Source organism: Ovis canadensis, chromosome 19, assembly GCF_042477335.2.
Source record: "Ovis canadensis isolate MfBH-ARS-UI-01 breed Bighorn chromosome 19, ARS-UI_OviCan_v2, whole genome shotgun sequence".
Taxonomy (NCBI): domain Eukaryota; kingdom Metazoa; phylum Chordata; class Mammalia; order Artiodactyla; family Bovidae; genus Ovis; species Ovis canadensis.
The window spans coordinates 2071880-2097046 of NC_091263.1; positions in this window are offsets into that span (position 1 = coordinate 2071880).

Consider the following 25167-nt stretch of genomic DNA (forward strand, 5'->3'; position numbering starts at 1 on the left):
CACGTGTGCACGTGGGACAGCCCTATGGGAAAGCCTCGTGGGAAAGCCTCGTGGGAAAGACTCGAGGGAAAACCAAAGATCCTATGATCCACGCGGCGGACTGAGTGACACTGCTGCTACCGCTCTGGAGGAAAGCGCAAGTGCATGCCCGCATTCGAGACGAGGACTGACTCCCCTGGGGAGACTCCAGAAGTACCCCAAGATCCATGTCAGCACTGGAGAGGAATCCTCAGGTTCCGGCCCCGACTCCACACAAGGTCTTAGGCCCCGGCATCGACGGGAGAGGAATCCCGAGAGGCCCCCGAGGAACTCGCATGGGGACTGGCCTTTCCTGAGGCCACCAGAGCGGGTCCCTGAGGTCCCCGTCGTAAGTCGAGAGCACCTGCCGCAAATCGAGAAAATCCAGGAGGTTTTGCCCTCCAGGCGAGATGAGGCCCATATCCGCTGAGGCTTCTCGAGGTGAATCACGTCTAACCACTGGAACTTCCAACGGGTCCTTCACACCCTTGCTGCAACTCAAGAAGTTCCCCGACATACACGTCTCCACTCGATAGGAAGCACGTGGGGTCCCGCACACATCCAGGGGAGCCCCGTTTCCGCCTCCTAGCTCGAGATGAGGGATCCTTTCCCTGTTTCGTAGGGAAAGAATTCCCGGCGTTCCCGTCGCATCTCAAGAGGAGGCGCTCTCCACAGGAAAGGCGAGAGGAACTCAAGGGTCGTGCCACCATTCCAAGAGTCGCCCAGATGTGTCAGTCCATTCCAGAGGAACCTGTTTTCCCTGCACTGCCTTGACGTTCAAGCCGAGGATCGACTCCCACCACGTGTGCACGTGGGACAGCCCTGTGGGAAAGCCTCGTGGGAAAGCCTCGTGGGAAAGACTCGAGGGAAAACCATAGATCCTTTGATCCACGCGGCGGACTGCGTGACACTGCTGCTACCGCTCTGGAGGAAAGCGCAAGTGCATGCCCGCATTCGAGACGAGGACTGACTCCCCTGGGGAGACTCCAGAAGTACCCCAAGATCCATGTCAGCACTGGAGAGGAATCCTCAGGTTCCGGCCCCGACTCCACACAAGGTCTTAGGCCCCGGCATCGATGGGAGAGGAATCCCGAGAGGCCCCCGAGGAACTCGCATGGGGACTGGCTTTTCCTGAGGCCACCAGAGCGGGTCCCTGAGGTCCCCGTCGTAAGTCGAGAGCACCTGACGCAACTCGAGAAAATCCAGGAGGTTTTGCCCTCCAGGCGAGATGAGGCCCATTTCCGCTGAGGCTTCTCGAGGCTAATCACGTCTAACCACTGGAACTTCCAAAGGGTCCTTCACACCCTTGTTGCAACTCAAGAAGTTCCCCGACATACCCGTCTCCACTCGAGAGGAAGCACGTGGGGTCCCGCACACATCCAGAGGAGCCCCGATTCCGCCTCCTAGCTCGAGATGAGGGATCCTTTCCCTGTTTCGTAGGAAAGAATTCCCGGCGTTCCCGTCGCATCTCAAGAGGAGGCGCTCTCCACAGGAAAGGAGAGAGGAACTCCAGGGTCGTGCCACCATTCCAAGAGTCCCCCAGATGTGTCAGTCCATTCCAGAGGACCCTGTTTTCCCTGCACTGCCTTGACGTTCAAGCCGAGAATCGACTCCCACCACGTGTGTACGTGGGACAGCCCTGTGGGAAAGCCTCGTGGGAAAGCCTCGTGGGAAAGACTCAAGGGAAAACCATAGATCCTTTGATTCACGCGGCGGACTGCGTGACACTGCTGCTACCGCTCTGGAGGAAAGCGCAAGTGCATGCCCGCATTCGAGACGAGGACTGACTCCCCTGGGGAGACTCCAGAAGTACCCCAAGATCCATGTCAGCACTGGAGAGGAATCCTCAGGTTCCGGCCCCGACTCCACACAAGGTCTTAGGCCCCGGCAACGACGGGAGAGGAATTCCGAGAGGCCCCCGAGGATCTCGCATGGGGACTGGCCTTTCCTGAGGCCACCAGAGCGGGTCCCTGAGGTCCCCGTCGTAAGTCGAGAGCACCTGCCGCAACTCGAGAAAATCCAGGAGGTTTTGCCCTCCAGGCGAGTTGAGGCACATTTCCGCTGAGGCTTCTCGAGGCTAATCACGTCTAACAACTGGAACTTCCAAAGGGTCCTTCACACCCTTGCTGCAACTCAAGAAGTTCCCCGACATACCCGTCTCCACTCGAGAGGAAGCACGTGGGGTCCCGCACACATCCAGGGGAGCCCCGTTTCCGCCTCCTAGCTCGAGATGAGGGATCCTTTCCCTGTTTCGTAGGGAAAGAATTCCCGGCGTTCCCGTCGCATCTCAAGAGGAGGCGCTCTCCACAGGAAAGGCGAGAGGAACTCCAGGGTCGTGCCACCATTCCAAGAGTCCCCCAGATGTGTCAGTCCATTCCAGAGGAACCTGTTTTCCCTGCACTGCCTTGACGTTCAAGCCGAGGATCGAATCCCACCACGTGTGCAGGTGGGACAGCCCTGTGGGAAAGCCTCGTGGGAAAGCCTCTTGGGAAAGACTCGAGGGAAAACCATAGATCCTTTGATCCACGCGGCGGACTGCGTGACACTGCTGCTACCGCTCTGGAGGAAAGCGCAAGTGCATGCCCGCATTCGAGACGAGGACTGACTCCCCTGGGGAGACTCCAGAAGTACCCCAAGATCCATGTCAGCACTGGAGAGGAATCCTCAGGTTCCGGCCCCGACTCCACACAAGGTCTTAGGCCCCGGCATCGACGGGAGAGGAATCCCGAGACGCCCCCGAGGAACTCGCATGGGGACTGGCCTTTCCTGAGGCCACCAGAGCGGGTCCCTGAGGTCCCCGTCGTAAGTCGAGAGCACCTGCCGCAACTCGAGAAAATCCAGGAGGTTTTGCCCTCCAGGCGAGATGAGGCCCATTTCCGCTGAGGCTTCTCGAGGCCAATCACATCTAACCACTGGAACTTCCAAAGGGTCCTTCACACCCTTGCTGCTACTCAAGAAGTTCCCCGACACACCAGTCTCCACTCAATAGGAAGCATGTGGTATCCCGAACACATCCAGGGGAGCCCCGTTTCCGCCTCCTAGCTCGAGATGAGGGATCCTTTCACTGTTTCGTAGGGAAAGAATTCCCGGCGTTCCCGTCGCATCTCAAGAGGAGGCGCTCTCCACAGGAAAGGCGAGAGGAACTCCAGGGTCGTGCCACCATTCCAAGAGTCCCCCAGATGTGTCAGTCCATTCCAGAGGAACCTGTTTTCCCTGAACTGCCTTGACGTTCAAGCCGAGGATCCACTCCCACCACGTGTGCACGTGGGACAGCCCTGTGGGAAAGCCTCGTGGGAAAGCCTCGTGGGAAAGACTCGAGGGAAAACCATAGATCCTTTGATCCACGCGGCGGACTGCGTGACACTGCTGCTACCGCTCTGGAGGAAAGTGCAAGTGCATGCCCGCATTCGAGACGAGGACTGACTCCCCTGGGGAGGCTCCAGAAGTACCCCAAGATCCATGTCAGCACTGGAGAGGAATCCTCAGGTTCCGGCCCCGACTCCACAGAAGGTCTTAGGCCCCGGCATCAATGGGGGAGGAATGCCGAGAGGCCCCCGAGGAACTCGCATGGGGACTGGCCTTTCCTGAGGTCACCTGAGCGGGTCCCTGAGGTCCCCGTCGTAAGTCGAGAGCACATGCCGCAACTCGAGAAAATCCAGGAGGTTTTGCCCTCCAGGCGAGATGAGGCCCATTTCCGCTGAGGCTTCTCGAGGCTAATCACATCTAACCACTGGAACTTCCAAAGGGTCCTTCACACCCTTGCTGCAACTCAAGAAGTTCCCCGACATACCCGTCTCCACTCGAGAGGAAGCACGTGGGGTCCCGCACACATCCAGGGGAGCCCCGTTTCCGCCTCCTAGCTCGAGATGAGGGATCCTTTCCCTGTTTCTTAGGGAAAGAATTCCCGGCGTTCCTGTCGCATCTCAAGAGGAGGCGCTCTCCACAGGAGAGGCGAGAGGAACTCCAGGGTCGTGCCACCATTCCAAGAGACGCCCAGATGGGTCAGTCCATTCCAGAGGAACCTGTTTTCCCTGCACTGCCTTGACGTTCAAGCCGAGGATCGACTCCCACCACGTGTGCACGTGGGACAGCCCTGTGGGAAAGCCTCGTGGGAAAGCCTCGTGGGAAAGACTCGAGGGAAAACCATAGATCCTTTGATCCACGCGGCGGACTGCGTGACACTGCTGCTACCGCTCTGGAGGAAAGCGCAAGTGCATGCCCGCATTCGAGACGAGGACTGACTCCCCTGGGGAGACTCCAGAAGTACCCCAAGATCCATGTCAGCACTGGAGAGGAATCCTCAGGTTCCGGCCCCGACTCCACACAAGGTCTTAGGCCCCGGCAACGACAGGAGAGGAATCCTGAGAGGCCCCCGAGGAACTCGCATGGGGACTGGCCTTTCCTGAGGCCACCAGAGCGGGTCCCTGAGGTCCCCGTCGTAAGTCGAGAGCACCTGCCGCAACTCGAGAAAATCCAGGAGGTTTTGCCCTCCAGGCGAGATGAGGCCCATTTCCGCTGAGGCTTCTCGAGGCTAATCACGTCTAACCACTGGAACTTCCAAAGGGTCCTTCACACCCTTGCTGCAACTCAAGAAGTTCCCCGACATACCCGTCTCCACTCGAGAGGAAGCACGTGGGGTCCCGCACACATCCAGCGGAGCCCCGTTTCCGCCTCCTAGCTCGAGATGAGGGATCCTTTCCCTGTTTCGTAGGGAAAGAATTCCCGGCGTTCCCGTCGCAACTCAAGAGGAGGCGCTCTCCACAGGAAAGGCGAGAGGAACTCCAGGGTCGTGCCACCATTCCAAGAGTCCCCCAGATATGTCAGTCCATTCCAGAGGAACCTGTTTTCCCTGCACTGCCTTGACGTTCAAGCCGAGGATCCACTCCCACCACGTGTGCACGTGGGACAGCCCTGAGGGAAAGCCTCGTGGGAAAGCCTCGTGGGAAAGACTCGAGGGAAAACCATAGATCCTTTGATCCACGCGGCGGACTGCGTGACACTGCTGCTACCGCTCTGGAGGAAAGCGCAAGTGCATGCCCGCATTCGAGACGAGGACTGACTCCCCTGGGGAGACTCCAGAAGTACCCCAAGATCCATGTCAGCACTGGAGAGGAATCCTCAGGTTCCGGCCCCGACTCCACACAAGGTCTTAGGCCCCGGCATCGATGGGAGAGTAATCCCGAGAGGCCCCCGAGGAACTCGCATGGGGACTGGCATTTCCTGAGGTCACCAGAGCGGGACCCCGAGGTCCCCGTCGTAAGTCGAGAGCACATGCCGCAACTCGAGAAAATCCAGGAGGTTTTGCCCTCCAGGCGAGATGAGGCCCATTTCCGCTGAGGCTTCTCGAGGCTAATCACATCTAACCACTGGAACTTCCAAAGGGTCCTTCACACCCTTGCTGCAACTCAAGAAGTTCCCCTACATACCCGTCTCCACTCGAGAGGAAGCACGTGGGGTCCCGCACACATCCAGGGGAGCCGCGTTTCCGCCTCCTAGCTCGAGATGAGGGATCCTTTCCCTGTTTCTTAGGGAAAGAATTCCCGGCGTTCCCGTCGCATCTCAAGAGGAGGCGCTCTCCACAGGAGAGGCGAGAGGAACTCCAGGGTCGTGCCACCATTCCAAGAGACGCCCAGATGGGTCAGTCCATTCCAGAGGAACCTGTTTTCCCTGCACTGCCTTGACGTTCAAGCCGAGGATCGACTCCCACCACCTGTGCACGTGGGACAGCCCTGTGGGAAAGCCTCGTGGGAAAGCCTCGTGGGAAAGACTCGAGGGAAAACCATAGATCCTTTGATCCACGCGGCGGACTGCGTGACACTGCTGCTACCGCTCTGGAGGAAAGCCAAGTGCATGCCCGCATTCGAGACGAGGACTGACTCCCCTGGGGAGACTCCAGAAGTACCCCAAGATCCATGTCAGCACTGGAGAGGAATCCTCAGGTTCCGGCCCCGACTCCACACAAGGTCTTAGGCCCCGGCATCGACGGGAGAGGAATCCCGAGAGGCCCCCGAGGAACTCGCATGGGGACTGGCTTTTCCTGAGGCCACCAGAGCGGGTCCCTGAGGTCCCCGTCGTAAGTCGAGAGCACTTGCCACAACTCGAGAAAATCCAGGAGGTTTTGCCCTCCAGGCGAGATGAGGCCCATTTCCGCTGAGGCTTCTCGAGGCTAATCACGTCTAACCACTGGAACTTCCAAAGGGTCCTTCACACCCTTGTTGCAACTCAAGAAGTTCCCCGACATACCCGTCTCCACTCGAGAGGAAGCACGTGGGGTCCCGCACACATCCAGGGGAGCCCCGTTTCCGCCTCCTAGCTCGAGATGAGGGATCCTTTCCCTGTTTCGTAGGAAAGAATTCCCGGCGTTCCCGTCGCATCTCAAGAGGAGGCGCTCTCCACAGGAAAGGCGAGAGGAACTCCAGGGTCGTGCCACCATTCCAAGAGTCCCCCAGATGTGTCAGTCCATTCCAGAGGAACCTGTTTTCCCTGCACTGCCTTGACGTTCAAGCCGAGGATCGACTCCCACCACGTGTGCACGTGGGACAGCCCTGTGGGAAAGCCTCGTGGGAAAGCCTCGTGGGAAAGACTCAAGGGAAAACCATAGATCCTTTGATCCACGCGGCGGACTGCGTGACACTGCTGCTACCGCTCTGGAGGAAAGCGTAAGTGCATGCCCGCATTCGAGACGAGGACTGACTCCCCTGGGGAGACTCCAGAAGTACCCCAAGATCCATGTCAGCACTGGAGAGGAATCCTCAGGTTCCGGCCCCGAATCCACACAAGGTCTTAGGCCCCGGCATCGACGGGAGAGGAATCCCGAGAGGCTCCCGAGGAACTCGCATGGGGACTGGCCTTTCCTGAGGCCACCAGAGCGGGTCCCTGAGGTCCCCGTCGTAAGTCGAGAGCACCTGCCGCAACTCGAGAAAATCCAGGAGGTTTTGCCCTCCAGGCGAGATGAGGCCCATTTCCGCTGAGGCTTCTCGAGGCTAATCACGTCTAACCACTGGAACTTCCAAAGGGTCCTTCACACCCTTGCTGCAACTCAAGATGTTCCCCGACATACACGTCTCCACTCGAGAGGAAGCACGTGGGGTCCCGCACACATCCAGGGGAGCCCCGTTTCCGCCTCCTAGCTCGAGATGAGGGATCCTTTCCCTGTTTCGTAGGGAAAGAATTCCCGGCGTTCCCGTCGCATCTCAAGAGGAGGCGCTCTCCACAGGAAAGGCGAGAGGAACTCCAGGGTCGTGCCACCATTCCAAGAGTCCCCCAGATGTGTCAGTCCATTCCAGAGGAACCTGTTTTCCCTGCACTGCCTTGACGTTCAAGCCGAGGATCGACTCCCACCACGTGTCCACGTGGGACAGCCCTGTGGGAAAGCCTCGTGGGAAAGCCTCGTGGGAAAGACTCGAGGGAAAACCATAGATCCTTTGATCCACGCGGCGGACTGCGTGACACTGCTGCTACCGCTCTGGAGGAAAGCGCAAGTGCATGCCCGCATTCGAGACGAGGACTGACTCCCCTGGGGAGACTCCAGAAGTACCCCAAGATCCATGTCAGCACTGGAGAGGAATCCTCAGGTTCCGGCCCCGACTCCACACAAGGTCTTAGGCCCCATCAACGACAGGAGAGGAATCCCGAGAGGACCCCGAGGAACTCGCATGGGGACTGGCCTTTCCTGAGGCCACCAGAGCGGGTCCCTGAGGTCCCCGTCGTAAGTCGAGAGCACCTGCCGCAACTCGAGAAAATCCAGGAGGTTTTGCCCTCCAGGCGAGATGAGGCCCATTTCCGCTGAGGCTTCTCGAGGCCAATCACATCTAACCACTGGAACTTCCAAAGGGTCCTTCACACCCTTGCTGCTACTCAAGAAGTTCCCCGACACACCAGTCTCCACTCGATAGGAAGCATGTGGTATCCCGCACACATCCAGGGGAGCCCCGTTTCCGCCTCCTAGCTCGAGATGAGGGATCCTTTCACTGTTTCGTAGGGAAAGAATTCCCGGCGTTCCCGTCGCATCTCAAGAGGAGGCGCTCTCCACAGGAAAGGCGAGAGGAACTCCAGGGTCGTGCCACCATTCCAAGAGTCCCCCAGATGTGTCAGTCCATTCCAGAGGAACCTGTTTTCCCTGAACTGCCTTGACGTTCAAGCCGAGGATCCACTCCCACCACGTGTGCACGTGGGACAGCCCTGTGGGAAAGCCTCGTGGGAAAGCCTCGTGGGAAAGACTCGAGGGAAAACCATAGATCCTTTGATCCACGCGGCGGACTGCGTGACACTGCTGCTACCGCTCTGGAGGAAAGCGCAAGTGCATGCCCGCATTCGAGACGAGGACTGACTCCCCTGGGGAGGCTCCAGAAGTACCCCAAGATCCATGTCAGCACTGGAGAGGAATCCTCAGGTTCCGGCCCCGACTCCACACAAGGTCTTAGGCCCCGGCATCAATGGGAGAGGAATGCCGAGAGGCCCCCGAGGAACTCGCATGGGGACTGGCCTTTCCTGAGGCCACCAGAGCGGGTCCCTGAGGTCCCCGTCGTAAGTCGAGAGCACCTGCCGCAACTCGAGAAAATTCAGGAGGTTTTGCCCTCCAGGCGAGATGAGGCCCATTTCCGCTGAGGCTTCTCGAGGCTAATCACGTCTAACCACTGGAACTTCCAAAGGGTCCTTCACACCCTTGTTGCAACTCAAGAAGTTCCCCGACATACCCGTCTCCACTCGAGAGGAAGCACGTGGGGTCCCGCACACATCCAGCGGAGCCCCGTTTCCGCCTCCTAGCTCGAGATGAGGGATCCTTTCCCTGTTTCGTAGGGAAAGAATTCCCGGCGTTCCCGTCGCATCTCAAGAGGAGGCGATCTCCACAGGAAAGGCGAGAGGAACTCCAGGGTCGTGCCACCATTCCAGGAGTCCCCCAAATGTGTCAGTCCATTCCAGAGGAACCTGTTTTCCCTGCACTGCCTTGACGTTCAAGCCGAGGATCGACTCCCACCACGTGTGCACGTGGGACAGCCCTGTGGGAAAGCCTCGTGGGAAAGCCTCGTGGGAAAGACTCGAGGGAAAACCATAGATCCTTTGATCCACGCGGCGGACTGCGTGACACTGCTGCTACCGCTCTGGAGGAAAGCGCAAGTGCATGCCCGCATTCGAGACGAGGACTGACTTCCCTGGGGAGGCTCCAGAAGTACCCCAAGATCCATGTCAGCACTGGAGAGGAATCCTCAGGTTCCGGCCCCGACTCCACACAAGGTCTTAGGCCCCGGCATTGACGGGAGAGGAATCCCGAGAGGCTCCCGAGGAACTCCCACGGGGACTGGCCTTTCCTGAGGCCACCAGAGCGGGTCCCTGAGGTCCCCGTCGTAAGTCGAGAGCACCTGCCGCAACTCGAGAAAATCCAGGAGGTTCTGCCCTCCAGGCGAGATGAGGCCCATTTCCGCTGAGGCTTCTCGAGGCTAATCACGTCTAACCACTGGAACTTCCAAAGGGTCCTTCACACCCTTGCTGCAACTCAAGATGTTCCCCGACATACCCGTCTCCACTCGAGAGGAAGCACGTGGGGTCCCGCACACATCCAGGGGAGCCCCGTTTCCGCCTCCTAGCTCGAGATGAGGGATCCTTTCCCTTTTTCGTACGTAAAGAATTCCCGGCGTTCCCGTCGCATCTCAAGAGGAGGCGCTCTCCACAGGAAAGGCGAGAGGAACTCCAGGGTCGTGCCACCATTCCAAGAGTCCCCCAGATGTGTCAGTCCATTCCAGAGGAACCTGTTTTCCCTGCACTGCCTTGACGTTCAAGCCGAGGATCCACTCCCACCACGTGTGCACGTGGGACAGCCCTGTGGGAAAGCCTCGTGGGAAAGCCTCGTGGGAAAGACTCGAGGGAAAACCATAGATCCTTTGATCCACGCGGCGGACTGCATGACACTGCTGCTACCGCTCTGGAGGAAAGCGCAAGTGCATGCCCGCATTCGAGACGAGGACTGACTCCCCTGGGGAGAATCCAGAAGTACCCCAAGATCCATGTCAGCACTGGAGAGGAATCCTCAGGTTCCGGCCCCGACTCCACACAAGGTCTTAGGCCCCGGCAACGACAGGAGAGGAATCCTGAGAGGCCCCCGAGGAACTCGCATGGGGACTGGCCTTTTCTGAGGCCACCAGAGCGGGTCCCTGAGGTCCCCGTCGTAAGTCGAGAGCACCTGCCGCAACTCGAGAAAATCCAGGAGGTTTTGCCCTCCAGGCGAGATGAGGCCCATTTCCGCTGAGGCTTCTCGAGGCTAATCACGTCTAACCACTGGAACTTCCAAAGGGTCCTTCACACCCTTGCTGCAACTCAAGAAGTTCCCCGACATACCCGTCTCCACTCGAGAGGAAGCACGTGGGGTCCCGCACACATCCAGCGGAGCCCCGTTTCCGCCTCCTAGCTCGAGATGAGGGATCCTTTCCCTGTTTCGTAGGGAAAGAATTCCCGGCGTTCCCGTCGCAACTCAAGAGGAGGCGCTCTCCACAGGAAAGGCGAGAGGAACTCCAGGGTCGTGCCACCATTCCAAGAGTCCCCCAGATGTGTCAGTCCATTCCAGAGGAACCTGTTTTCCCTGCACTGCCTTGACGTTCAAGCCGAGGATCCACTCCCACCACGTGTGCACGTGGGACAGCCCTGTGGGAAAGCCTCGTGGGAAAGCCTCGTGGGAAAGACTCGAGGGAAAACCATAGATCCTTTGATCCACGCGGCGGACTGCGTGACACTGCTGCTACCGCTCTGGAGGAAAGCGCAAGTGCATGCCCGCATTCGAGACGAGGACTGACTCCCCTGGGGAGACTCCAGAAGTACTCCAAGATCCATGTCAGCACTGGAGAGGAATCCTCAGGTTCCGGCCCCGACTCCACACAAGGTCTTAGGCCCCGGCATCGATGGGAGAGTAATCCCGAGAGGCCCCCGAGGAACTCGCATGGGGACTGGCATTTCCTGAGGTCACCAGAGCGGGACCCCGAGGTCCCCGTCGTAAGTCGAGAGCACATGCCGCAACTCGAGAAAATCCAGGAGGTTTTGCCCTCCAGGCGAGATGAGGCCCATTTCCGCTGAGGCTTCTCGAGGCTAATCACATCTAACCACTGGAACTTCCAAAGGGTCCTTCACACCCTTGCTGCAACTCAAGAAGTTCCCCTACATACCCGTCTCCACTCGAGAGGAAGCACGTGGGGTCCCGCACACATCCAGGGGAGCCCCGTTTCCGCCTCCTAGCTCGAGATGAGGGATCCTTTCCCTGTTTCTTAGGGAAAGAATTCCCGGCGTTCCCCTCGCATCTCAAGAGGAGGCGCTCTCCACAGGAGAGGCGATAGGAACTCCAGGGTCGTGCCACCATTCCAAGAGACGCCCAGATGGGTCAGTCCATTCCAGAGGAACCTGTTTTCCCTGCACTGCCTTGACGTTCAAGCCGAGGATCGACTCCCACCACCTGTGCACGTGGGACAGCCCTGTGGGAAAGCCTCGTGGGAAAGCCTCGTGGGAAAGACTCGAGGGAAAACCATAGATCCTTTGATCCACGCGGCGGACTGCGTGACACTGCTGCTACCGCTCTGGAGGAAAGCCAAGTGCATGCCCGCATTCGAGACGAGGACTGACTCCCCTGGGGAGACTCCAGAAGTACCCCAAGATCCATGTCAGCACTGGAGAGGAATCCTCAGGTTCCGGCCCCGACTCCACACAAGGTCTTAGGCCCCGGCATCGACGGGAGAGGAATCCCGAGAGGCCCCCGAGGAACTCGCATGGGGACTGGCTTTTCCTGAGGCCACCAGAGCGGGTCCCTGAGGTCCCCGTCGTAAGTCCAGAGCACCTGCCGCAACTCAAGAAAATCCAGGAGGTTTTGCCCTCCAGGCGAGATGAGGCCCATTTCCGCTGAGGCTTCTCGAGGCTAATCACGTCTAACCACTGGAACTTCCAAAGGGTCCTTCACACCCTTGCTGCAACTCAAGATGTTCCCCGACATACCCGTCTCCACTCGAGAGGAAGCACGTGGGGTCCCGCACACATCCAGGGGAGCCACGTTTCCGCCTCCTAGCTCGAGATGAGGGATCCTTTCCCTGTTTCGTAGGGAAAGAATTCCCGGCGTTCCCGTCGCAACTCAAGAGGAGGCGCTCTCCACAGGAAAGGCGAGAGGAACTCCAGGGTCGTGCCACCATTCCAAGAGACGCCCAGATGGGTCAGTCCATTCCAGAGGAACCTGTTTTCCCTGCACTGCCTTGACGTTCAAGCCGAGGATCGACTCCCACCACGTGTGCACGTGGGACAGCCCTGTGGGAAAGCCTCGTGGGAAAGCCTCGTGGGAAAGACTCGAGGGAAAACCATAGATCCTTTGATCCACGCGGCGGACTGCGTGACACTGCTGCTACCGCTCTGGAGGAAAGCGCAAGTGCATGCCCGCATTCGAGACGAGGACTGACTCCCCTGGGGAGACTCCAGAAGTACCCCAAGATCCATGTCAGCACTGGAGAGGAATCCTCAGGTTCCGGCTCCGACTCCACACAAGGTCTTAGGCCCCGGCATCGACGGGAGAGGAATCCCGAGAGGCCCCCGAGGAACTCGCATGGGGACTGGCCTTTCCTGAGGCCACCAGAGCGGGTCCCTGAGGTCCCCGTCGTAAGTCGAGAGCACCTGCCGCAACTCGAGAAAATTCAGGAGGTTTTGCCGTCCAGGCGAGATGAGGCCCATTTCCGCTGAGGCTTCTCGAGGCTAATCACGTCTAACCACTGGAACTTCCAAAGGGTCCTTCACACCCTTGTTGCAACTCAAGAAGTTCCCCGACATACCCGTCTCCACTCGAGAGGAAGCACGTGGGGTCCCGCACACATCCAGCGGAGCCCCGTTTCCGCCTCCTAGCTCGAGATGAGGGATCCTTTCCCTGTTTCGTAGGGAAAGAATTCCCGGCGTTCCCGTCGCATCTCAAGAGGAGGCGCTCTCCACAGGAAAGGCGAGAGGAACTCCAGGGTCGTGCCACCATTCCAGGAGTCCCCCAAATGTGTCAGTCCATTCCAGAGGAACCTGTTTTCCCTGCACTGCCTTGACGTTTAAGCCGAGGATCGACTCCCACCACGTGTGCACGTGGGACAGCCCTGTGGGAAAGCCTCGTGGGAAAGCCTCGTGGGAAAGACTCGAGGGAAAACCATAGATCCTTTGATCCACGCGGCGGACTGCGTGACACTGCTGCTACCGCTCTGGAGGAAAGCGCAAGTGCATGCCCGCATTCGAGACGAGGACTGACTCCCCTGGGGAGACTCCAGAAGTACCCCAAGATCCATGTCAGCACTGGAGAGGAATCCTCAGGTTCCGGCCCCGACTCCACACAAGGTCTTAGGCCCCGGCATCGACGGGAGAGGAATCCCGAGAGGCTCCCGAGGAACTCCCATGGGGACTGGCCTTTCCTGAGGCCACCAGAGCGGGTCCCTGAGGTCCCCGTCGTAAGTCGAGAGCACCTGCCGCAACTCGAGAAAATCCAGGAGGTTTTGCCCTCCAGGCGAGATGAGGCCCATTTCCGCTGAGGCTTCTCGAGGCTAATCACGTCTAACCACTGGAACTTCCAAAGGGTCCTTCACACCCTTGCTGCAACTCAAGATGTTCCCCGACATACCCGTCTCCACTCGAGAGGAAGCACGTGGGGTCCCGCACACATCCAGGGGAGCCCCGTTTCCGCCTCCTAGCTCGAGATGAGGGATCCTTTCCCTTTTTCGTAGGTAAAGAATTCCCGGCGTTCCCGTCGCATCTCAAGAGGAGGCGCTCTCCACAGGAAAGGCGAGAGGAACTCCAGGGTCGTGCCACCATTCCAAGAGTCCCCCAGATGTGTCAGTCCATTCCAGAGGAACCTGTTTTCCCTGCACTGCCTTGACGTTCAAGCCGAGGATCCACTCCCAACACGTGTGCACGTGGGACAGCCCTGTGGGAAAGCCTCGTGGGAAAGCCTCGTGGGAAAGACTCGAGGGAAAACCATAGATCCTTTGATCCACGCGGCGGACTGCGTGACACTGCTGCTACCGCTCTGGAGGAAAGCGCAAGTGCATGCCCGCATTCGAGACGAGGACTGACTCCCCTGGGGAGACTCCAGAAGTACCCCAAGATCCATGTCAGCACCGGAGAGGAATCCTCAGGTTCCGGCCCCGACTCCACACAAGGTCTTAGGCCCCGGCATCGACGGGAGAGGAATCCCGAGAGGCCCCCGAGGAACTCGCATGGGGACTGGCCTTTCCTGAGGCCACCAGAGCGGGTCCCTGAGGTCCCCGTCGTAAGTCGAGAGCACCTGCCGCAACTCGAGAAAATTCAGGAGGTTTTGCCCTCCAGGCGAGATGAGGCCCATTTCCGCTGAGGCTTCTCGAGGCTAATCACGTCTAACCACTGGAACTTCCAAAGGGTCCTTCACACCCTTGTTGCAACTCAAGAAGTTCCCCGACATACCCGTCTCCACTCGAGAGGAAGCACGTGGGGTCCCGCACACATCCAGCGGAGCCCCGTTTCCGCCTCCTAGCTCGAGATGAGGGATCCTTTCCCTGTTTCGTAGGGAAAGAATTCCCGGCGTTCCCGTCGCATCTCAAGAGGAGGCGATCTCCACAGGAAAGGCGAGAGGAACTCCAGGGTCGTGCCACCATTCCAGGAGTCCCCCAAATGTGTCAGTCCATTCCAGAGGAACCTGTTTTCCCTGCACTGCCTTGACGTTCAAGCCGAGGATCCACTCCCACCACGTGTGCACGTGGGACAGCCCTGTGGGAAAGCCTCGTGGGAAAGCCTCGTGGGAAAGACTCGAGGGAAAACCATAGATCCTTTGATCCACGCGGCGGACTGCGTGACACTGCTGCTACCGCTCTGGAGGAAAGCGCAAGTGCATGCCCGCATTCGAGACGAGGACTGACTCCCCTGGGGAGACTCCAGAAGTACCCCAAGATCCATGTCAGCACTGGAGAGGAATCCTCAGGTTCCGGCCCCGACTCCACACAAGGTCTTAGGCCCCGGCATTGACGGGAGAGGAATCCCGAGAGGCTCCCGAGGAACTCCCATGGGGACTGGCCTTTCCTGAGGCCACCAGAGCGGGTCCCTGAGGTCCCCGTCGTAAGTCGAGAGCACCTGCCGCAACTCGAGAAAATCCAGGAGGTTCTGCCCTCCAGGCGAGATGAGGCCCATTTCCGCTGAGGCTTCTCGAGGCTAATCACGTCTAACCACTGGAACTTCCAAAGGGTCCTTCACACCCTTGCTGCAACTCAAGATGTTCCCCGACATACCCGTCTCCACACGAGAGGAAGCACGTGGGGTCCCGCACACATCCAGGGGAGCCCCGTTTCCGCCTCCTAGCTCGAGATGAGGGATCCTTTCCCTGTTTCGTACGTAAAGAATTCCCGGCGTTCCCGTCGCATCTCAAGAGGAGGCGCTCTCCACAGGAAAGGCGAGAGGAACTCCAGGGTCGTGCCACCATTCCAAGAGTCCCCCAGATGTGTCAGTCCATTCCAGAGGAACCTGTTTTCCCTGCACTGCCTTGACGTTCAAGCCGAGGATCCACTCCCACCACGTGTGCACGTGGGACAGCCCTGTGGGAAAACCTCGTGGGAAAGCCTCGTGGGAAAGACTCGAGGGAAAACCATAGATCCTTTGATCCACGCGGCGGACTGCATGACAAGCTGCTACCGCTCTGGAGGAAAGCGCAAGTGCATGCCCGCATTCGAGACGAGGACTGACTCCCCTGGGGAGAATCCAGAAGTACCCCAAGATCCATGTCAGCACTGGAGAGGAATCCTCAGGTTCCGGCCCCGACTCCACACAAGGTCTTAGGCCCCGGCAACGACAGGAGAGGAATCCTGAGAGGCCCCCGAGGAACTCGCATGGGGACTGGCCTTTCCTGAGGCCACCAGAGCGGGTCCCTGAGGTCCCCGTCGTAAGTCGAGAGCACCTGCCGCAACTCGAGAAAATCCAGGAGGTTTTGCCCTCCAGGCGAGATGAGGCCCATTTCCGCTGAGGCTTCTCGAGGCTAATCACGTCTAACCACTGGAACTTCCAAAGGGTCCTTCACACCCTTGCTGCAACTCAAGAAGTTCCCCGACATACCCGTCTCCACTCGAGAGGAAGCACGTGGGGTCCCGCACACATCCAGCGGAGCCCCGTTTCCGCCTCCTAGCTCGAGATGAGGGATCCTTTCCCTGTTTCGTAGGGAAAGAATTCCCGGCGTTCCCGTCGCAACTCAAGAGGAGGCGCTCTCCACAGGAAAGGCGAGAGGAACTCCAGGGTCGTGCCACCATTCCAAGAGTCCCCCAGATGTGTCAGTCCATTCCAGAGGAACCTGTTTTCCCTGCACTGCCTTGACGTTCAAGCCGAGGATCCACTCCCACCACGTGTGCACGTGGGACAGCCCTGTGGGAAAGCCTCGTGGGAAAGCCTCGTGGGAAAGACTCGAGGGAAAACCATAGATCCTTTGATCCACGCGGCGGACTGCGTGACACTGCTGCTACCGCTCTGGAGGAAAGCGCAAGTGCATGCCCGCATTCGAGACGAGGACTGACTCCCCTGGGGAGACTCCAGAAGTACCCCAAGATCCATGTCAGCACTGGAGAGGAATCCTCAGGTTCCGGCCCCGACTCCACACAAGGTCTTAGGCCCCGGCATCGATGGGAGAGTAATCCCGAGAGGCCCCCGAGGAACTCGCATGGGGACTGGCATTTCCTGAGGTCACCAGAGCGGGACCCCGAGGTCCCCGTCGTAAGTCGAGAGCACATTCCGCAACTCGAGAAAATCCAGGAGGTTTTGCCCTCCAGGCGAGATGAGGCCCATTTCCGCTGAGGCTTCTCGAGGCTAATCACATCTAACCACTGGAACTTCCAAAGGGTCCTTCACACCCTTGCTGCAACTCAAGAAGTTCCTCGACATACCCGTCTCCACTCGAGAGGAAGCACGTGGTGTCCCGCACACATCCAGGGGAGCCCCGTTTCCGCCTCCTAGCTCGAGATGAGGGATCCTTTCCCTGTTTCTTAGGGAAAGAATTCCCGGCGTTCCTGTCGCATCTCAAGAGGAGGCGCTCTCCACAGGAGAGGCGAGAGGAACTCCAGGGTCGTGCCACCATTCCAAGAGACGCCCAGATGGGTCAGTCCATTCCAGAAGAACCTGTTTTCCCTGCACTGCCTTGACGTTCAAGCCGAGGATCGACTCCCACCACGTGTGCACGTGGGACAGCCCTGTGGGAAAGCCTCGTGGGAAAGCCTCGTGGGAAAGACTCGAGGGAAAAACATAGATCCTTTGATCCACGCGGCGGACTGCGTGACACTGCTGCTACCGCTCTGGAGGAAAGCGCAAGTGCATGCCCGCATTCGAGACGAGGACTGACTCCCCTGGGGAGACTCCAGAAGTACCCCAAGATCCATGTCAGCACCGGAGAGAAATCCTCAGGTTCCGGCCCCGACTCCACACAAGGTCTTAGGCCCCGGCATCGACGGGAGAGGAATCCCGAGAGGCCCCCGAGGAACTCGCATGGGGACTGGCCTTTCCTGAGGCCACCAGAGCGGGTCCCTGAGGTCCCCGTCGTAAGTCGAGAGCACCTGCCGCAACTCGAGAAAATTCAGGAGGTTTTGCCCTCCAGGCGAGATGAGGCCCATTTCCGCTGAGGCTTCTCGAGGCTAATCACGTCTAACCACTGGAACTTCCAAAGGGTCCTTCACACCCTTGTTGCAACTCAAGAAGTTCCCCGACATACCCGTCTCCACTCGAGAGGAAGCACGTGGGGTCCCGCACACATCCAGCGGAGCCCCGTTTCCGCCTCCTAGCTCGAGATGAGGGATCCTTTCCCTGTTTCGTAGGGAAAGAATTCCCGGCGTTCCCGTCGCATCTCAAGAGGAGGCGATCTCCACAGGAAAGGCGAGAGGAACTCCAGGGTCGTGCCACCATTCCAGGAGTCCCCCAAATGTGTCAGTCCATTCCAGAGGAACCTGTTTTCCCTGCACTGCCTTGACGTTCAAGCCGAGGATCGACTCCCACCACGTGTGCACGTGGGACAGCCCTGTGGGAAAGCCTCGTGGGAAAGCCTCGTGGGAAAGACTCGAGGGAAAACCATAGATCCTTTGATCCACGCGGCGGACTGCGTGACACTGCTGCTACCGCTCTGGAGGAAAGCGCAAGTGCATGCCCGCATTCGAGACGAGGACTGACTCCCCTGGGGAGACTCCAGAAGTACCCCAAGATCCATGTCAGCACTGGAGAGGAATCCTCAGGTTCCGGCCCCGACTCCACACAAGGTCTTAGGCCCCGGCATCGATGGGAGAGTAATCCCGAGAGGCCCCCGAGGAACTCGCATGGGGACTGGCATTTCCTGAGGTCACCAGAGCGGGACCCCGAGGTCCCCGTCGTAAGTCGAGAGCACATGCCGCAACTCGAGAAAATCCAGGAAGTTTTGCCCTCCAGGCGAGATGAGGCCCATTTCCGCTGAGGCTTCTCGAGGCTAATCACATCTAACCACTGGAACTTCCAAAGGGTCCTTCACACCCTTGCTGCAACTCAAGAAGTTCCCCTACATACCCGTCTCCACTCGAGAGGAAGCACGTGGGGTCCCGCACACATCCAGGGGAGCCGCGTTTCCGCCTCCTAGCTCGAGATGAGGGATCCTTTCCCTGTTTCTTAGGGAAAGAATTCCCGGCGTTCCCGTCGCATCTCAAGAGGAGGCGCTCTCCACAGGAGAGGCGAGAGGAACTCCAGGGTCGTGCCACCATTCCAAGAGACGCCCAGATGGGTCAGTCCATTCCAGAGGAACCTGTTTTCCCTGCACTGCCTTGACGTTCAAGCCGAGGATCGACTCCCACCACCTGTGCACGTGGGACAGCCCTGTGGGAAAGCCTCGTGGGAAAGCCTCGTGGGAAAGACTCGAGGGAAAACCATAGATCCTTTGATCCACGCGGCGGACTGCGTGACACTGCTGCTACCGCTCTGGAGGAAAGCCAAGTGCATGCCCGCATTCGAGACGAGGACTGACTCCCCTGGGGAGACTCCAGAAGTACCCCAAGATCCATGTCAGCACTGGAGAGGAATCCTCAGGTTCCGGCCCCGACTCCACACAAGGTCTTAGGCCCCGGCATCGACGGGAGAGGAATCCCGAGAGGCCCCCGAGGAACTCGCATGGGGACTGGCTTTTCCTGAGGCCACCAGAGCGGGTCCCTGAGGTCCCCGTCGTAAGTCGAGAGCACTTGCCACAACTCGAGAAAATCCAGGAGGTTTTGCCCTCCAGGCGAGATGAGGCCCATTTCCGCTGAGGCTTCTCGAGGCTAATCACGTCTAACCACTGGAACTTCCAAAGGGTCCTTCACACCCTTGTTGCAACTCAAGAAGTTCCCCGACATACCCGTCTCCACTCGAGAGGAAGCACGTGGGGTCCCGCACACATCCAGGGGAGCCCCGTTTCCGCCTCCTAGCTCGAGATGAGGGATCCTTTCCCTGTTTCGTAGGAAAGAATTCCCGGCGTTCCCGTCGCATCTCAAGAGGAGGCGCTCTCCACAGGAAAGGCGAGAGGAACTCCAGGGTCGTGCCACCATTCCAAGAGTCCCCCAGATGTGTCAGTCCATTCCAGAGGAACCTGTTTTCCCTGCACTGCCTTGACGTTCAAGCCGAGGATCCACTCCCACCACGTGTCCACGTGGGACAGCCCTGTGGGAAAGCCTCGTGGGAAAGCCTCGTGGGAAAGACTCGAGGGAAAACCATAGATCCTTTGATCCACGCGGCGGACTGCGTGACACTGCTGCTACCGCTCTGGAGGAAAGCGCAAGTGCATGCCCGCATTCGAGACGAGGACTGACTCCCCTGGGGAGACTCCAGAAGTACCCCAAGATCCATGTCAGCACTGGAGAGGAATCCTCAGGTTCCGGCCCCGACTCCACACAAGGTCTTAGGCCCCGGCATCAATGGGAGAGGAATGCCGAGAGGCCCCCGAGGAACTCGCATGGGGACTGGCCTTTCCTGAGGTCACCTGAGCGGGTCCCTGAGGTCCCCGTCGTAAGTCGAGAGCACATGCCGCAACTCGAGAAAATCCAGGAGGTTTTGCCCTCCAGGCGAGATGAGGCCCATTTCCGCTGAGGCTTCTCGAGGCTAATCACATCTAACCACTGGAACTTCCAAAGGGTCCTTCACACCCTTGCTGCAACTCAAGAAGTTCCTCGACATACCCGTCTCCACTCGAGAGGAAGCACGTGGTGTCCCGCACACATCCAGGGGAGCCCCGTTTCCGCCTCCTAGCTCGAGATGAGGGATCCTTTCCCTGTTTCTTAGGGAAAGAATTCCCGGCGTTCCTGTCGCATCTCAAGAGGAGGCGCTCTCCACAGGAGAGGCGAGAGGAACTCCAGGGTCGTGCCACCATTCCAAGAGACGCCCAGATGGGTCAGTCCATTCCAGAGGAACCTGTTTTCCCTGCACTGCCTTGACGTTCAAGCCGAGGATCGACTCCCACCACGTGTGCACGTGGGACAGCCCTGTGGGAAAGCCTCGTGGGAAAGCCTCGTGGGAAAGACTCGAGGGAAAAACATAGATCCTTTGATCCACGCGGCGGACTGCGTGACACTGCTGCTACCGCTCTGGAGGAAAGCGCAAGTGCATGCCCGCATTCGAGACGAGGACTGACTCCCCTGGGGAGACTCCAGAAGTACCCCAAGATCCATGTCAGCACCGGAGAGGAATCCTCAGGTTCCGGCCCCGACTCCACACAAGGTCTTAGGCCCCGGCATCGACGGGAGAGGAATCCCGAGAGGCCCCCGAGGAACTCGCATGGGGACTGGCCTTTCCTGAGGCCACCAGAGCGGGTCCCTGAGGTCCCCGTCGTAAGTCGAGAGCACCTGCCGCAACTCGAGAAAATTCAGGAGGTTTTGCCCTCCAGGCGAGATGAGGCCCATTTCCGCTGAGGCTTCTCGAGGCTAATCACGTCTAACCACTGGAACTTCCAAAGGGTCCTTCACACCCTTGTTGCAACTCAAGAAGTTCCCCGACATACCCGTCTCCACTCGAGAGGAAGCACGTGGGGTCCCGCACACATCCAGCGGAGCCCCGTTTCCGCCTCCTAGCTCGAGATGAGGGATCCTTTCCCTGTTTCGTAGGGAAAGAATTCCCGGCGTTCCCGTCGCATCTCAAGAGGAGGCGATCTCCACAGGAAAGGCGAGAGGAACTCCAGGGTCGTGCCACCATTCCAGGAGTCCCCCAAATGTGTCAGTCCATTCCAGAGGAACCTGTTTTCCCTGCACTGCCTTGACGTTCAAGCCGAGGATCCACTCCCACCACGTGTGCACGTGGGACAGCCCTGTGGGAAAACCTCGTGGGAAAGCCTCGTGGGAAAGACTCGAGGGAAAACCATAGATCCTTTGATCCTCGCGGCGGACTGCATGACACTGCTGCTACCGCTCTGGAGGAACGCGCAAGTGCATGCCCGCATTCGAGACGAGGACTGACTCCCCTGGGGAGAATCCAGAAGTACCCCAAGATCCATGTCAGCACTGGAGAGGAATCCTCAGGTTCCGGCCCCGACTCCACACAAGGTCTTAGGCCCCGGCAACGACAGGAGAGGAATCCTGAGAGGCCCCCGAGGAACTCGCATGGGGACTGGCCTTTCCTGAGGGCACCAGAGCGGGTCCCTGAGGTCCCCGTCGTAAGTCGAGAGCACCTGCCGCAACTCGAGAAAATCCAGGAGGTTTTGCCCTCCAGGCGAGATGAGGCCCATTTCCGCTGAGGCTTCTCGAGGCTAATCACGTCTAACCACTGGAACTTCCAAAGGGTCCTTCACACCCTTGCTGCAACTCAAGAAGTTCCCCGACATACCCGTCTCCACTCGAGAGGAAGCACGTGGGGTCCCGCACACATCCAGCGGAGCCCCGTTTCCGCCTCCTAGCTCGAGATGAGGGATCCTTTCCCTTTTTCGTACGTAAAGAATTCCCGGCGTTCCCGTCGCAACTCAAGAGGAGGCGCTCTCCACAGGAAAGGCGAGAGGAACTCCAGGGTCGTGCCACCATTCCAAGAGTCCCCCAGATGTGTCAGTCCATTCCAGAGGACCCTGTTTTCCCTGCACTGCCTTGACGTTCAAGCCGAGGATCCACTCCCACCACGTGTGCACGTGGGACAGCCCTGTGGGAAAGCCTCGTGGGAAAGCCTCGTGGGAAAGACTCGAGGGAAAACCATAGATCCTTTGATCCACGCGGCGGACTGCGTGACACTGCTGCTACCGCTCTGGAGGAAAGCGCAAGTGCATGCCCGCATTCGAGACGAGGACTGACTCCCCTGGGGAGACTCCAGAAGTACCCCAAGATCCATGTCAGCACTGGAGAGGAATCCTCAGGTTCCGGCCCCGACTCCACACAAGGTCTTAGGCCCCGGCATCGATGGGAGAGTAATCCCGAGAGGCCCCCGAGGAACTCGCATGGGGACTGGCATTTCCTGAGGTCACCAGAGCGGGACCCCGAGGTCCCCGTCGTAAGTCGAGAGCACATGCCGCAACTCGAGAAAATCCAGGAGGTTTTGCCCTCCAGGCGAGATGAGGCCCATTTCCGCTGAGGCTTCTCGAGGCTAATCACATCTAACCACTGGAACTTCCAAAGGGTCCTTCACACCCTTGCTGCAACTCAAGAAGTTCCCCTACATACCCGTCTCCACTCGAGAGGAAGCACGTGGGGTCCCGCACACATCCAGGGGAGCCGCGTTTCCGCCTCCTAGCTCGAGATGAGGGATCCTTTCCCTGTTTCTTAGGGAAAGAATTCCCGGCGTTCCCGTCGCATCTCAAGAGGAGGCGCTCTCCACAGGAGAGGCGAGAGGAACTCCAGGGTCGTGCCACCATTCCAAGAGACGCCCAGATGGGTCAGTCCATTCCAGAGGAACCTGTTTTCCCTGCACTGCCTTGACGTTCAAGCCGAGGATCGACTCCCACCACCTGTGCACGTGGGACAGCCCTGTGGGAAAGCCTCGTGGGAAAGCCTCGTGGGAAAGACTCGAGGGAAAACCATAGATCCTTTGATCCACGCGGCGGACTGCGTGACACTGCTGCTACCGCTCTGGAGGAAAGCCAAGTGCATGCCCGCATTCGAGACGAGGACTGACTCCCCTGGGGAGACTCCAGAAGTACCCCAAGATCCATGTCAGCACTGGAGAGGAATCCTCAGGTTCCGGCCCCGACTCCACACAAGGTCTTAGGCCCCGGCATCGACGGGAGAGGAATCCCGAGAGGCCCCCGAGGAACTCGCATGGGGACTGGCTTTTCCTGAGGCCACCAGAGCGGGTCCCTGAGGTCCCCGTCGTAAGTCGAGAGCACTTGCCACAACTCGAGAAAATCCAGGAGGTTTTGCCCTCCAGGCGAGATGAGGCCCATTTCCGCTGAGGCTTCTCGAGGCTAATCACGTCTAACCACTGGAACTTCCAAAGGGTCCTTCACACCCTTGTTGCAACTCAAGAAGTTCCCCGACATACCCGTCTCCACTCGAGAGGAAGCACGTGGGGTCCCGCACACATCCAGGGGAGCCCCGTTTCCGCCTCCTAGCTCGAGATGAGGGATCCTTTCCCTGTTTCGTAGGAAAGAATTCCCGGCGTTCCCGTCGCATCTCAAGAGGAGGCGCTCTCCACAGGAAAGGCGAGAGGAACTCCAGGGTCGTGCCACCATTCCAAGAGTCCCCCAGATGTGTCAGTCCATTCCAGAGGAACCTGTTTTCCCTGCACTGCCTTGACGTTCAAGCCGAGGATCGACTCCCACCACGTGTGCACGTGGGACAGCCCTGTGGGAAAGCCTCGTGGGAAAGACTCAAGGGAAAACCATAGATCCTTTGATCCACGCGGCGGACTGCGTGACACTGCTGCTACCGCTCTGGAGGAAAGCGTAAGTGCATGCCCGCATTCGAGACGAGGACTGACTCCCCTGGGGAGACTCCAGAAGTACCCCAAGATCCATGTCAGCACTGGAGAGGAATCCTCAGGTTCCGGCCCCGAATCCACACAAGGTCTTAGGCCCCGGCATCGACGGGAGAGGAATCCCGAGAGGCTCCCGAGGAACTCGCATGGGGACTGGCCTTTCCTGAGGCCACCAGAGCGGGTCCCTGAGGTCCCCGTCGTAAGTCGAGAGCACCTGCCGCAACTCGAGAAAATCCAGGAGGTTTTGCCCTCCAGGCGAGATGAGGCCCATTTCCGCTGAGGCTTCTCGAGGCTAATCACGTCTAACCACTGGAACTTCCAAAGGGTCCTTCACACCCTTGCTGCAACTCAAGATGTTCCCCGACATACACGTCTCCACTCGAGAGGAAGCACGTGGGGTCCCGCACACATCCAGGGGAGCCCCGTTTCCGCCTCCTAGCTCGAGATGAGGGATCCTTTCCCTGTTTCGTAGGGAAAGAATTCCCGGCGTTCCCGTCGCATCTCAAGAGGAGGCGCTCTCCACAGGAAAGGCGAGAGGAACTCCAGGGTCGTGCCACCATTCCAAGAGTCCCCCAGATGTGTCAGTCCATTCCAGAGGAACCTGTTTTCCCTGCACTGCCTTGACGTTCAAGCCGAGGATCGACTCCCACCACGTGTCCACGTGGGACAGCCCTGTGGGAAAGCCTCGTGGGAAAGCCTCGTGGGAAAGACTCGAGGGAAAACCATAGATCCTTTGATCCACGCGGCGGACTGCATGACACTGCTGCTACCGCTCTGGAGGAAAGCGCAAGTGCATGCCCGCATTCGAGACGAGGACTGACTCCCCTGGGGAGACTCCAGAAGTACCCCAAGATCCATGTCAGCACTGGAGAGGAATCCTCAGGTTCCGGCCCCGACTCCACACAAGGTCTTAGGCCCCATCAACGACAGGAGAGGAATCCCGAGAGGACCCCGAGGAACTCGCATGGGGACTGGCCTTTCCTGAGGCCACCAGAGCGGGTCCCTGAGGTCCCCGTCGTAAGTCGAGAGCACCTGCCGCAACTCGAGAAAATCCAGGAGGTTTTGCCCTCCAGGCGAGATGAGGCCCATTTCCGCTGAGGCTTCTCGAGGCCAATCACATCTAACCACTGGAACTTCCAAAGGGTCCTTCACACCCTTGCTGCTACTCAAGAAGTTCCCCGACACACCAGTCTCCACTCGATAGGAAGCATGTGGTATCCCGCACACATCCAGGGGAGCCCCGTTTCCGCCTCCTAGCTCGAGATGAGGGATCCTTTCACTGTTTCGTAGGGAAAGAAT